Source organism: Notamacropus eugenii, chromosome 2 (genome assembly GCF_028372415.1).
Source record: "Notamacropus eugenii isolate mMacEug1 chromosome 2, mMacEug1.pri_v2, whole genome shotgun sequence".
NCBI classification, from domain to species: Eukaryota; Metazoa; Chordata; class Mammalia; order Diprotodontia; family Macropodidae; genus Notamacropus; species Notamacropus eugenii.
Window position 1 is genome coordinate 186,611,694 of NC_092873.1, and position 16,407 is coordinate 186,628,100.

Genomic DNA, 16,407 nt, shown 5'->3' on the forward strand with positions numbered 1-16,407 from the left:
AGAAGGGAGGGGAGCAGATGCTACTATTATCCCATCTTACCGCTGAGGAAACTGAGACAGACAGAGGTTAAGTGCCATGCCCAGAGTCACAAAAGCTAGTATAGGTCAGAGGCCATATTTGAACTCAATCTTCCTAACTCTGATCTATCCACTGTCTCCTGTGGATAGGGGGTTGGACTTGGAATCATGAAGACCTGAGTTCAAATTGTGCTTCCAACACTTACCAACTGTGTGCCTCCCCCACCCTCCAAAGCAAGTCATTTCATTGCACTCTGCCTCAGTTTCCTCATCTGTAAAATAGGGATAATAACATCAAATGAGATATGTACAATGCTTTGCAAACTTTAAAGTGCTATAGAAATTTCAGCTATTGAAAAGAATTTAGAGAGCATTAGAATGAGGATAAGCTAGAAGGATGAGGCCCAGGTAGGATACATCAAACTCTGGGATTCTTCATCTAAGCAGGTCCTATACCAGGTAATGAAAACCACATTATGTGCATATTTCTATTTTTAAAAGCTAGGGTTATTATCACTTAAGTCACAGATGTTTTTATAAATGCAATAAAAATCTCTAAAGAATACAGAAATGCAATTTTTAGTACAATTTTCTTCTTCGTAGACTCAGTTTTTTTTAAATGCTGGTATTGAACATAATAGTGTAAGCAACTAAGCGTAATTGTAGAAATTATTGCTAGGAATTAGCATATGAAATATACACCTTTTACTGCCTCTAGTTGGCATTGTTTAACTAGGTTATAAATAGTACAGCTGAAATACTGCAAACAGAAATCAGTTTATGATGGGCACATGCTTTGAATGGAAGAAATGTTCAAATTTGATGTTTAAGTTGGAAAGCTTTCATCAAAACTAGCCAAGGGGGAAAATGGTTCATTTCCTAATCATGCTCTTGGTTTTAAGAAGCTAGTCATATAAAGAAGCTCGGAGCACGGCCTTCTAAAAACAGATCTGTGCCATTATTTGGATAAATGCTTTTCCTTCCTTTGGGTAAATTCAGTGATATATTTCACTTATTATTGTTTTAGAACTCCCTAAGTTTGACTAAACATGCATTTGAACACACTGGGGTTATATGTACTAAGAAAACTTTTAAGGAAATTCCATTTGGCTTCAAAGATCTCTCATTATAGGCTGTATGTAGGATGGCATTTTACCTAAAAAGTGGTCTGGGGCAAATAGAAAACATGTTTTTCATTTGTAATCTTCTGAAAGCTGGAGCTTCAGGGTAAGGGGTTTTGCTATACAAAGTCCTACTTTAATACCTCATTGTGGTGGTTTTAAATTTCAGTTCAGAAGAATGTAAGCCGGCCTATCATAATGAAAAGGCTTCAAATCTGGTCCTGGGAGAAGGTAAACTTTCTAAGAATGAGCTAAGTACAGAGAGACTCATGACCACTTGGTGATGAATTTTTTGGACATATTGTTGTTATGTTATTTCTGATATTGGAGTGGTTTGGTATTTCCTTCTCCAACTCTTTTTATAGGAAACTGAGGCCAACAGGGTGAAGTGACTTGCCCAGGGTCACACAGGTAGTAAATATCTGAGGCTGGATTTGAACTCAGAAAGAAGAGTTTTCCTGATTCTAGGCCTGGCTCTCTCTCCATTGCACCACCTAGCTGCCCTCTAGAAAAAAGGAAAATTACAAAATGTCCTTCCAGTACCGTTCATCTCCCTTTCACTTCTTTAGTAAGGTACTACAATGGTAGAAATGGTCACCAAGAATCACACGTTTCTTTTTCAGTCATGTCAGACTCTTTGTGAGTCCATTTGGGGTTTCCTTGGCAAAGATACTGGAGGGGTTTGCCATTCACTTCTCCAGTTCATTTTACAGATGAGGAAACTGAGGCAAGGATTTGCCACACAGTAAATCACCCAGTTAGTAAGTGTCTGAGGCCAAATTTGAACTCAAGTCTTCCTGAGACTCTAGGCTTAGCACTTTATCCACTGAACCATATTTTTAGAATGTCTGTAAACTCAGCTGTTAGTACACTAAGAGTGAGACCCTTATCCAATGGTCAATGGAGGAACATGCTACTGGAAGAAATGAACCCTATCAGTCAACATTCTCTTACTAAATGAAACCAGAAGACCAAAGAAAATTGCCCCCAAATGGAAGGTTCTCCTCACAGATTCTCCTCAAAGAGGAAGCAAATAGACAAGTTGGCCATTTCATGAGTCATTCGGTGATCTCACATTGTAGTGCTCAAGAAAAGTATTTACAAAAAGGTACCTTGAAAGGTTACCATTGCAGATTATACAATAGCATCTACTGCAAAAGATGAACTAGAGAAATTTTATAAACAACTCAATGAGACCCACTAAATTAAATCAATATATACTTTGATACTTGATGACTTTATGGCAAAGGAGAGCATACGTAAGCATAGTGAAAAAAGATTAGTTTTGGTAGAAGAATAGATGGAACAGATTTATACCTGTACAATATGACTACTTTTTTTTTGAGAACAGAATTAGAAGGCACTAGGCATGGAGAAGAACACTGAATGACAGCACAAAAATGAAACTGATCATATTTTAATAGACAGGAAATGACTCATTATTGATGTTAGAGTTCCTTAATCAGCTGTCCACTTACTGTCAGACTACAAATTTGTTAGAACAAAACCTGAAATTTAATGACAAGCTAGAAGAAATAATTAAAATGAGAAAAGATATAGAACACAAATGAAAACAATTCCAATCAGGCCCACACAAATTACTGATGCCCCAGATTGGGGAATAGATTAAAGAAGGTATGTTGATACAAACTATAACAATTTTATATAGAAATTTACTCAGTATAAATCAGCTTCCATAACAAGGAGTCTAAAAGAGTGTAAAAACCTCCTTAGACATCAACTATTTGACCAATTTGCCAAGCAAAGGTAGATGGAAGTCAAGGAAAACATTGGTTTAGAATAAGAGATTGCTTATAAAATCTTATGGAGAAGGATGTTAGAAGATTGTAAATCATATCAACTCTTAAAACAGGGAAAAGCAATGAAGGGCAAAAGGAGCTGAAAGAAAATTTGGTGAGAGTTCTGACTACGTAAAGTCATCCTGAAAACATTTAAGAAGGAAACTAAGGATAATACAGAGATAAACGATGGAAAAGATCTGTAAAGATTGCTATGAGAACCTCTTTTCACTATTAACAAATGGATCCTTCACATCTCGACTCTAACATCCTCATTCCAGATGTGCTTCTTGAAGAAAATAAAGATGGGAAAAGCAAATGTATTAGATCGAGTATAAGGAGACCCATGCTGGAGGTAATACAATTTTTAGGTTATTGAAGGATCATGTCTACTTTCTGATCAGTATAAATGCTTTATGAGAGTAACCTATACATATATCAAAAGAATTCCTGATGAGGTTAAAGAAAAGAAGGGTCAGGTTCTCATAAGACAGATACTGAAAGATTTGGGAATACAAAATTCCACTGGGTTTGTTGACAATAAAACAAAACAAAAACCATTGGATGTTGTAGAGTAAAACACTATCATAAAGCTCTTTGAGAGTCTGCAAGACTTTTTTAATGACCCCAAACTTCTCCCTGAAATAAAAGCCTCTTTTTTTAAAAAATAAATTTTTATTGGTATCTTTTGTTTTTACATCACCTAAATTTGCCCCAAATCTCTCCTCCCCATCCACAGTGCCATCTGTCATAAAAATCATTTTAAAACAAGGAGAAAAAAATAAACAGAACAGATGAATACATTAAAAAAATCTGAAATTATTTGCAGTGCTCCACTCTATTTGCCTCTCACTTCTGCAAAGTGGGGTGTTTGGGGGAAGTATCTTCTCATATAATTTTTTTGGGGATAAGCTTGTTCTTTGTATTTTTGCAATATTTATTTTCAATTGTTTTGTGATGTTGTCCTTTCAATTTACATTGTATTTATTGTTTTCTTTATTCTGCTTGCTTTGAATTCATGCCATACTTTCTATGGTTCCCTGTATTCAGCGTATTCGTTTCTTACAGTACAGTAGAATTCTATTACATTCATATGCCACAATTTGTTTGGCTGTTCCTCTATCAATACACATCTACTTTGTTTTCAACTTTTTCTACCACAAAAACTGTTACTACAAATATTTTGATGTATGTAGGGCCTTTAAAAAAAGACTCATGACCTCCTTGGAGTATATGCCTAGCAGTGGATCAAAAGAAGATGAACATTCTAGCTACTGTATTTTCAAGATTCAAAATTTTTTCCCCCAGAATGGTTGTACTAATTTATAATTCCACTAACAATGCATTAGTGTGCCTATCTTTCCACGACCCCTCCAAAACTGACTATTCTCATCTTTTGCCAATTTGGTTAAGAATTCATCTATCATGAAAACACATGGTCTGCTTCTCTTTTAATGTTTGTATAGCATGATCTCTACTATCCATTTTGAACCTGTTGTGGAATTTGGTGTAAGGTGTTGGTCTAAGCTTAATTTCTGCCAGACTAATTTCCAGTTTTCACAGCAGTTAGTAGCAAGTAGGGAGTTTTTTTCCTAGGTAATCCATGTTTTCTTTGTTTATTGAATGCTGAGTCACTGAATTTCTTTATTTCTGATCCTCCCTTGTCTAATCCATTTCATTAATCTACTTTTCTCTCTTTTTTAAACAAAACAAAATGACGATGATTGCTGCTTCATTGTAGAGTTAAAGGTCTGGAAGTGCTATTCCTTCTTTATTTCTGTTTTTGTTTATTATTTTACTTGATAGTCTAGATCTTTTGTTCCTCCAAAACTTTTTGTTATTATTTAGTCCAATTCTGAAAGTATCCTTTTGGATGTTTAAACAGTATAGCATTTGAAGTACAAATTAATTTTGACAGTACTATCATTTTCATTATATTTTATTGCCCAGTTATAAGCACTGAATATTCCCTGAACTGTTCAAATTGTTCTTTATTTCTCTAAAGAGCATTTTGTAATTGAATCGATATAAGCATTGAGTGTGCTGGGGAAACTGACTTCTAAATATTTTAAAATTATTTTGGATGACATTTCCCTAGTATTGCTTTTTGGATTTTGTTATTTTATAAAAATGCTGTTGATTTTTGTGGGTTTATTTGTTTTTTGAAGCATATGATTGTGCACAGCAGTTGCTGATAAAGAGAAAAAGAACAATTTGAATAGCTGGAGGAATAGTCAGTGTTCATAATTAGGAATGAAATACAATAAAAATGAAAATACTACTAAAGTTAATTTATAATTCAAATGCAATTGTATTAATTAGTTTCTTTGCTGATTTCCTAGGATTTTCCAAGTAAGCATGTCATCAACAAACACTGTAGTTTTGTCTCCTCTTTGCATACTTTTACATTTTTAATCTCTTCTTGTCTTATTACTATTGCTAGAATTTCTAGAACTATATTCTTGATGTATTCCTATATTTATTGGAAAAGCTTTTTGCATCACCATTGTATATGATGTTTGCATTTGTTTTTAGATAATACATATGACATTAAAAAAAGTTCCACTATGCCAATATTTTGTAGAGTTTTCCCCTCCTTTTTTTAAAAGTATAGGTGGGTGTAGTACATTGTTAGGCTTTTTCTGTATGTATTATGATAATCATGTAGTTTTGGGATGTTTTTATTTTTAATATGATTAATTTTATTGTTTTCCTAATGTTCAATCATTCTTGCAGCTTTGGCATAAACCCAACTTGGTCATAATGAATGATTTCTTGGATAAATTGATATAGTCTATTTTATAGGACTTCATTAAAAATTTTTGAATCCACATTCATTAATGATGTTGCTCTATAGTTTTCCTTCTTTAAAAACTTGATAGAATTCTTCTGTAGATTAATCAGGGTTAGAAGTTTATTTTTTTTTAAATTTTGGTAGTTCCTTACAAGTAATTTGATTTCTTTTTCTAAATTGGATTGAGTTCTTTGTTGGTGTTCTTTTAGTTTGGCTATTTTGTATATTTGAATATAACCTTTTATTTCTTTTGTGTTCTCAGTTTTATTTTGGGGGACATATAACTGTACATAGCAAGTTCTGATAATCCTTTTCATATCTTCTAATTTTGTTATGATTTTTACCTTATTATGTTGCTATCTTGATATTCTCCCCTCTTCTACGATTGGTCAATTTTTAAAATTCTTTACAAAGAATTACATTTTAGTTTGATCATTTCTATAGTGTTCTGTATTTACAATTTATTTCTCCTCTAGCTTTTAAGATTTCTTCGTTTGTCCTTATTTTGAATTTGTTTATATATTGGGTTTCTAATAAAAAATGCATATTTACTACTACTACTACTACTACTACTACTACTACTACTACTACTACTACTACTACTACTACTACTACTACCACCACTTCTACTAAACATGGGATAGGTAGGTTGTGACAATGAGGTATAATTTCTGATCAGCTTGAGTGGTTCACTGATAACTCTGTAATATTAGAACTCAAGTATGTTGAGAGAATTTAAGTGAGAATGGATACGGATGAAGATATGGGGCTGCAACCTGAATAGTTTTTCTCACCCCAGTGAGAGAGTAGATCCATTTTGAAAATAAAATCCATTAGAAATGGAAGTTGAAGATGAAAAGTTCCCTAGAATTTCAACAACCATGAATCATTAGAACTTTGGAGAATGAATGCTATTCAGTTTCATGCTAAAATTCTGCCATCACCATTTAAAAATTTTATATATCCTTATTTTGAAGATTTTTACCTTTACAGATGAAAAAGTGACTTACTTTGATTGTATGAATATAAAATTATATTAATAGAATAGTACTTTTGCCCATGTTTTACATTTTAAAGGGCAACAATCCAGACACCTCAGCTGAAGATGTCTTGTAGGATCACAGATTTATAGCTGGAAGGGACCTTAGAATCTCTCCGTTACAGGTGATGACAATGAGGCACAGAGAGAAATCATTTGTCCACGTTCAGGCAGAGCTGGATATGAACTCAGGTCCTTTGACTCCAAACTACAAAATATAAGCAAAGGGAACCTTGATGGCCTTTTCACAAACATAAAACACAAAAATCTTTAGACTTTTTTTCCCTATTATCATGAGATATAATTGTAATGTTTCAAAACTTGTCATTGCTGGTCAGTTGTGTCAGACTCTGTGATCCCATTAGGGTTTTTTTTCAGCAAAGATACTGGAGTGGTTTGTCATTTCCTTCTTTAGCTCAATTTACAGATGAGGAAACTGAGGCAAATAGGCTTTAAGTAACTTGCCCAGGGTCACACAGCTAGTAAGTGCTTGAGGCCAGATTTGAACTCAGGAACTCAGAAAAATGAAGTCTTCCTCATTACAAGCCCAGGGTTCTATTTACTTCCCCACCTAGCTTTCCATTCCAAAACCATAGCTTTGCTTTCTCTGTCCCTTTCTGGGGTTGTGCAGAAGGGGTTAAAGGGGAGTGTGGAGGAGGACAGAATTAGAGATCATAGATTTTGTTTGGCTCCAGAATTCAACGACCATTTGGAATACTCACCTTTTCCTGTAAAGGTATTGTCATTTATGAGAGGGATTTATGATATGGCTGACTGTACAATCAAATCTGGCTCTGGAGGTGAGGGGACCAGAGACAAGTTGTTTCCCCATATCTTCATGTTCAGTGTCCTATATTTTTCTCGGAGCCAAGATATCAAGGTGATTGATAGCTTGGCAACAAATAGATAAAAATTAAGGCAATTCATCTTCTCTGGTTTTGATTATAGAATGGCAACAGCTGGGAATATGAACTCTAGGCCCTCAATGTTAAAACAAAAAGGTAACTTCCCCTTTCCCTTACATCTCTCCTTATTCTATGCTTTCTTCCCTTCCTGTGTTCACAAATAACTACGACAACGGCATACCAACCAAGATCTAAAACAAAAGGATCAGAATTGACGATTAATGCGAGGCCCAAGAAAGGCAGGGCATCCCAGGGGGACAGAATGAAAGGCCTGGGTTTAATTCCTGCCTTTGACACTGAATAGCCTGTGTCACTTAGCCTTCTTCAGCCTCAGTTTTCTCATCTGTAAACTAGGGATAATAATACCTGTATCACCTACCACAGGGTAAGGAAGGCTCCAAAGAGGAAGCATATGTAAAATGCTTCACAAACTTTATTATGCTGTCTAAATGTTTGTTGTGTTATTACAATAGACTTAAACCATTAAAAAGAACACAATGAAAAGTGCTTTTGTGAAGAATCTAGGTTTAGAAATACTGAATTAAAGAGGGGAAAAAAAGCATTAAAAAAAATGTCTCGTGGAGCCTGAGGTGTTACAGAGGTTGAGATGAGTGCTTTGTTGTTGTTTTTTAAAGGATTTGGAAGAGGTTAGAGATAAAGGTACATAAAAACTCAAGTGCCCTCCAGTTACACTGGAGTGATGTCATTATTCCTGTCGCTTCACCGGTCTATATATAGTACAATGTATTTTCTCACTGTTCTCACCTTGAAATTTTTAGGAGTCAGAAAAAGAAATAATCCTGAAGGGGGAAAGTCATAAATCTAGAAAGATAAAGAGGGGAAGAGGAAGTTACAAATATTAAGCACCCTACTATGTGTCAGGCACTGTGCTGAGTGCTTTACAAATATTCCTCAAAGAATATATAGAGAAAATGGTTTTTAAAAACCTTTTTGTTTTTTTAAAACTTTTGATTGTATGCCACATGACCAGTAATAAACTAGTAGGACATGAATTAAACCAAACCATACCATTGCTATTGAGGCACATAATAAGTGAAGGGATGTAATCAGGTAAATGGTTGTTACTCAGTTGTGTCTGACTTTTTGTGACCCTGTATGGAATTTTCTTGGCAAAGATACTGGAGTGGTTTGTTATTTCCTTCTCCAGTGCATTAGAGCAATCAGAGGTTAAGTGACTTGTCCAGAGTCACACAACTAGTGAGTGACTGAACTCAAGCCTTCCTGACTCTAGGCCCATTCCTGAGCCATCTAGCAGGCTTAGTGCCAACTAAGTGAAGTCCTGCAATCCTGCACTTTTATTTTTATTTTTTTTGACTATTTAAGCTTATTTATTGAAGACAGGTACAAACAAAGAATTCTCAACACATTTGGTCAGAAGAGGAGGAAGAGGAGACACAAGGGCTACTGTTGCTATGGTTGTTAGGAAGAGGCTGCAGCTGCTGCCATTTCCCATCTCTCGCAGCCAAAGCCCATTTCTTGTGGCATGTGGTACCACTGCCTTAGGTCCCCAAAACTTTCTCACAGAAACCTGCAGTTCTAAAAATGAATCAAATAGTGGAACCGGTTTGATGCAAACTGGAGGGCTCCCCAGTGGTCAAATGGCACCACCATACTTGCCATACTTGCTTCCAATGCAAGGTTTAGCTGCTCAGCCCCAGTGTGGGGCACAGAGGTGATGACCAAGAGAAAGGGAGAACAAAGAGAAGATATAGGACTTAGCTAGGAGTAGTAGCAGTATGGCTTTATAGATCCCATAGCTGCAACATCCCCAACTGGGGGAAGGAGTGCTGGAGGTTGACCAGCTGGTGAGGCAGGGAAAGAGGCTGTGGCCAGAACAGTCCTCCTTAAGTTTTTGCCCTGAGGGTTTTGGCAGAAGGGGGATGAGGACAAAGGCATGTGTATCTCCATGATCTCTACTATCCCATCAGTCAAAAGATCAGTCAATTCCTTTATTAAAACTCTGGACCCAAATGAACGAGCCTGAAGAAATTCTGCGGAGATGGCGAAGTTGTACATGGTAAGTCCCATCACCACTGGCTTGAGCTTCTTGAAGAAATTCCTGCATTTTTAAAAAATAATAAATAATTTATAAATTTAATATCAAAGTCATATTAAATTAATAATTTATAATTTTAATCAATACTTTTAATAACAAATAATTTAGTTCGTCATAGTGGCACAGAGATTACTCTGGGTTCTCAAAGGCTATGTCAGCCTTCTGGTTCAAACTATTTACTTTGCAAACTGAGGAATAATTAAATACTGCCAAAAAAGATCCAGAGGTTTGTGAGATATGTATACACACCTGCCATTGTAGCATTTTTTTCAACAGGTGAGTATGCTAATGAGATGCATAAAGTTGTGTCACTGGCCAGGTAAGAAGTCTGGTCACTATTTACATTCTACATTTGATCAGACCCCAGAAGGGCTAGCTTTCACAATTCAAAACCTAAGAAGAGCATTGGAGAACATGGAACCCATACTACGACATCAACAAAATGGTCTAAAGCAAGACATGGTAAATGAGGATCGGACAGGGACTGGGTCCGAGATTTCACTGACACTGGGAACTCCTGGGTGAGGAAACTCCTCTTACCAATGCTTGTCTACAGCTCTTCTGAAACTAGGCAAAAATAAGAAATTAGTAAAAATGTGGAAAGAGTGAATGTTTAGAAAGGGAAAATAGGATTAAAAGGGAATGTTCTTCAAAAGTTCATAGTACATTCTAGAACAATCATTTTTCAGAAAGAAGCTGGAATTCTAGAAAGGGAAACATCAAAGTCTTATCACTAAGTAAAATGGATGATCTAAAGAGAGGGGCTAGGGGACTGCTACTTTAACTGGTTTAACTGGCTGCTAAGGACATAGTGGTAGCACTACTACAGGTATGCTAAAAAAAAAAGTTAAAAGTGTAGTGGAATTATAAAAGTATCAAAACCATATAGTGATCAACAATCATTTATTAAGTATCTACTATGTGCCAGGCACTGGACCAAAATGGTAGAGGGCACCATCAAAAGAGAGAAATCCTTATGCCTAGTTAAGAATTGAGGCTTTTAAAAAAATCTTGCAAGTGGAGAACTTAGACATCTATCCAACTTCACCAGTAGAAGAGTTGGTGAAATGTATGTTTTCAGATCTTACAAATGAACAGGAGTGGGGAGAAAAATCAATTTAGGATTTCCATGAAAATGGATTTAAGGAAAATAAATGGCACCTGAATTCCTATGTCCTCTCCCTTCTTTCTTCTCCCTCAGCAGTCAAGAAAATTCCAAAGAGTCTAAGAAACTGAACAGAAATTAGTTTGTGAAAAATTCTTCCAGTCTCCAAAAAGAGAATTTTTCAGTGGTCTAGACACAGGACATAGTTACCACTACCGAGGCTTTATAGCATATTGCTCATTAAGGAAAAATAGGGGAGGGCTGAAGAGCAAAGGGAGATAGACATAGATGATTCTACAAAGTTGGCATCCAGGTTTCAGACCTAATAATTGAAATTGATGTGCAGCTTTGAAGTATGTATACAAAGTGCTTTCCTTAAAATTATCCTGTGAGATGGGTAGGGGAAGTATTTCCCCCATTTTATAGATGAAATCACTAAGGGTAATGGAAGTTATCTTATGTACATAGGCACAGTCACTCCCTCCTTCCCCTTCATGGTTTCTAGTCTTCTACTCTGCAGGAGGCAGAGCTGACAGAAGCTGGACGAGAACAGCTGTGACGTCTGAGGAAGTTCCAAGTTCACATTTTGTCAATCCATGGGTAACTTGCCTGTTCTTTCATCCACTGTTGTCTTCTTCATATTACTTTACCCTTTCCAAGAATTAGACAGGAAGCAATTTCTGATATAACAAGAAGTCACGTATAAATAGCTTCTCTCAATGGTGGTTTTCTGCAGATGGCTGCCACATGTATGGATGACTCTTAAACCTGAATCTATACTGACCTTTCTCTGGAGCTGCAATCCCACATCTCAAACTGTCCAGTTGTTGTTATTTAGTAGCTTTTTGGTTGTGTCCAACTCTTTGTGACCCCATTTGGGGTTTTCTGGGCAAAGATACTGGAAGGTTTTGCCATTTCCTTCTCCAGGTCATTTTGCAGGTGAGGAAACTGAGGCCCACAGGGTCAAGTGACTTGCTCGGAGTTGCACAGGTAGTAAGTGTCTGAGGCCAGATTTGAACTCAGGAAAATGAGTCTTCCTGCTCTGGTTCCCAATGCTCTAACCATTGTACCACCTAGCTGCCTCCCAAACTGCCCAGATATCACCATTATTGACTCAAGCTCAATACATCCAAGATAGAACTTATTCTTTCCCCAAAACCTGCTCTGCCTTTTGACTTCCCAATTTCTGTGGGTAGCACCACCAATGACCAAATTTTCCATATTAGGGATGTTGCTATTGTGTTCCATGTCTTTTTCCCTATACCTCCCTTTGAGGGCACACCAAACACTCTCAAAGGCTACTGATTTGACTTCTGAAATCTCTCAAATCAATTCCTTGTTTCAATAATCCCATCACCACTACCTTTGTTAGGAACTTTATTGACCACTGAATCCAACCCTGACATTTTACAGATGAGCAAACCGAGGCACAGAAGTGGCTTGCCCAGGGTCACACAGCTAATATCTGAGGTGGTATTTGAACTCACGTTTTTTCTGATTCCAAGTCCAGTGCCCTCTCATTACACTATGTAGTCTCCTATTTTAACACTGATGGCGGCAGAATTAGCCACTCTGTACTCAAATTCTTTTTGGTCCCTGCAGGTAGGTGGCACTATGGTGCACAGAGTGCCAGGCCTAGAGTCAGGAAGCCTCATCCTCCTTAGTTCAAATCTGACCTCAGACATTAGCTCTGTGATCTTGGCTAAGTCACTCTACCCTGTTTGCCTCAGTTTTCTCATCCGTAAACTGAGTTGGAGAAGGAAATGGCAAACCACTTCAGTATCTTTGCCAAAAAACAAACAAAAAAAGCCCAAATAGGGTCACCAAGAGTTGGACTTGACTAACTGACTAATAATCCTTCTAGATAGAGGGCACAGTGAAATCCTTTCCAGGTTTTTCTTTGTGTCACTGGTGGATGATTTAATGTGTTACCCCTCTGTTTCCTAACTTCTTTTTTTTCAGAGGATTTAGTCAGCCATGTCCAGTTAAGAGAGTTAGCTTTGCCTCTCTACCCTAATTTACATTTTTTATTTCTAGCTAACCTTTGGTCTCTATTTTAGGCAAAAACAAAGAGAGTGGAAATGTCCAAATAAGAAGCCATTAGAGTATTTTACAATGTCTGGTATTGGGAAAGGATGGAGAACAGAAGTGAGGGAAAGGGCAGACCTCCAGTTTTGGTCCAAGCAGCCTGCAGGGACTCATGGCCCACCCAGATGTCTCCCTTGGTTCTGCCCTTGTTGTCCTGTGCCTTTGAGTCTTTCCATTTTGGTATGTGGCTGTAAGGTTTGGCTTTGGTAGCCCTCATTCCTTTGTTGTGTCCAATAGTGTGTCCCTAGTTGTAATCCCTAATCGTTACTAGCAAAGTAGCTTCCTATTAAGTCCTACCTGTATTCACTAGCTACACCAATCCATCCACCCCTAATATTCCTGCCAAATTAATCTTCTTTATGTATAAATCTGATGTCCAAAACATTTCATTGGCTCTCTCTCTTATTTACTGAACAAAGCCCAAGCATCTTAGCCTGGCATTTAAGGCCCTCTACAATCTGACATTACCCTATCCTTTTCTCCCTTATATTTAAACTTTCCATGTATGCTACAATTTATCCAAACTGGACTACTCACCATCCCCAATCTCACGCTGTCCTGACTGTGCCGTGGCTCTAACTGGTCTATGTCTGTATTCTTCCCCTTATTCTGCCTGTTGAAATCTTCCCCACTACATAAGGGATAGATCAAACGCTATCTCCTTCATGAATTCCATGCTTCTTATGTCCAGTTAGTGTCAAAAATTCTCTACCTTGGACCTTGCATTGTACTATACTACATAGTACTACTTACACATCTATTATGTACTAATGTATCGTTTTGTATTGTAATTGTATCTGTTATAACCCACTAGATCATAAGTTCCAAGATGGCGCAAGTCAAGGAGACCTGAATTCAAATCCAGATCCCGACACTTTGTGTGGCCTTGGGCAAGTAACTTAACCTCTGCCTGCCTCAGTTTCCTTATCTATGAATTGAGGGTAATAACATACCTTTCAGGGTTGTTGTGAAGCTCAAATAAGATATCTGCAAAGCAATCAGCAGTGTCTAGCACATAATAGTAGGTGCTATATAAATGTTAGTTGTTATTATTATCATTATTTGTATTTCTTCTAGTGGCTAGTACAGTGCTCCATCTAGATCATTTTGAAACTGAAGTAAGTAGAAAGGCTGAGACTTGAACCCAGGTCTTTTGACTCAAGGTCTAGTTGTTATATCTTTCTAGTTTCCTATTTCCACTCTGAGTGAGAGGTATTGGCAACATTTGAGGCCAACCCCTGGTGAACAGGCCTGTAAAAAGACAGCTAATCCCCTAATAAAAAGACTGACCTCCTGACAAACAGTGTAATGTAGTGGTTATAGACCTAGCTGAAAGGTGAGCAAGAACTGGGTTTGAGTACAACCTAAGACGTAGTAATTGTGTAATGCAGCAAGTCAATTTTTGTCTCTGTGTCCCCAGGCAACTCTCATGGATACAGATCCCAGAAAAAAGTGATGGTAAAAACATCCTTATTATTATTGTTTTAGTTGTTTCTGACTCTTTGTGATTCCATTTGGGGTTTTCTTGGCAAATATACTGGTGTGGTTTCCCGTTTCCTTCTCCAACTCATTTTATAGAGGAGGAAACTGAGGCTAACAGGGTTCAATGACTTACCCAGGGTCAAACAGCTAATAAGTGTCTGAGGCTGGATTTGAACTCACTTAAATCCAATTCACCTGCAAGTCAAAGACATCACCCTCCTAATGTCATTGGTCCTCTTCAAGATTGAAGGATGGTCAACAATGAGTCTTCCCAATTCCAAGCCCAAGGCTCTATCCACTATGCCACCTAGCTGCCCTTTGCTCTATGTCAGACTGCCTTAGTTCTGCCTGAATCTTGGGTGAGAAGACCAGGGGCAAAACAAATAATTATTCTCTTAGGGTGTTTTGGGAGAGGTAGCATTAACTATATTAGGAGAAATGGTGGGTAGTAGTCTTCTTAATCTGAAAACTTTATCCTTAAAAAATAAGATTGATTTGCTCTAACAGCTCTTCCAACATAGTGATTAGATTTTTTTTTTTAAGTGCTCATTAATGACCTTTTGCTCAGTTAGCAGAGGGTGTGTCATTCTTTCACCAGAGACACTAATTATAGGTTCTAAAGGTAGGTGTGGAAGAGCCTTCAGTAGGCAGGAAGGTAAAGACAACAACCCGCCTTGACAGTGGGAGGATAAATTAAGATGGAGGTGGGCATAGGAAGAGGACACAGAAAAGTAACCTCAGACTAAGAATTCTAGCAAAGATGTTTGAAAGGTGAGATTCTTCACACTGATGGAAGTGAAGGGGAAATATTGAAAGGGAAGGTGGTGGTGGTGGCATGGAATGAAGGCTGGATTCAAAGTCAGAAGAGCTGAGTTCAAATCCTGGCTCTCCTACTTATTAACTTGTGTCATCTGCAGCAAGTAATTTAACTTCTCCAGGCCTCAGTTTCCTCAACTGTAAAATGAGGGATTAAACTAGATGACATAAAGTTTCCTCCTGCTCTTATTCTATGATGATCCTTTAGACCCATCGTTGTTTTATAAACCCAAGAGAATGTCAAAAAAGAGGTCTTAATTAAATACCCCATTTGTATCAAGAACCTGTTAGGATTTCAAAGGACCTAATTGTGCATCATTTTTGCCCCCAGAGGGCTGGGTGAGGTTTAAGTTAATTGTTCTACATGTGATTTTCCTGCAAACTGTGCTTAACTATCCTTTTTGGTGCATTTTTTTTACTCTGTTATTTGTATTTTGTGACATTCTTTTTTTAATGTAGTATTTTATTTTTCTCCCTAGTTATATGTCAAGAGAAATTTTAGCATTTGTTTTCATAAGATTTTGAATTTCAAATTTTTTTCCCTCCCCTCTTCTGAAAATGGTAGGCAGTTTGATATACTTTATACGTGATATGTAAAAAATATTTCCATATTAGTCACAGTTGTGAAAGAAAAAACAGATTAAAAAACCCTTCTGATGCATTTTGAACTGAAGTTATTGTCTTCTTACATAGACTGAACCTATCTATGTAAGTAATGTACAGGAATAACAACTGTTATTTGTAATGTACTTTAAAATCTCAAAAGCATTTTACATGTTATTTTGCTTAAATCTTAGAACATCCCCATGAGTTAGGCTAGACAGGTATTATTTCCTCCCACTGTACAGATGTGGAGCCTGATGGTGATAGGAGTTAAAGGATTTGCTTAGTCACATATTTTGTAAATATCAGAGTCAGGATTTAAACTTAGAGTTTACTGACTCCAAAAACAATGCTCTATCCTTTCTTTATTCCACATCATTTCTCAAATACCTTTGGACTTCAGCAAAAGCTATATGCCAGAGAAGCCAAAATCCAAAACACTAAGAATTTAGCCTGAACTAGTAAACTGTGTTCCTTCTTGGTTGCTGTTTAGTTGGTTTTTAGTTATGTCTGACTCTCCATGACCTCATTGGGGGTTTTCTTGGCAAAGATACTGGAAT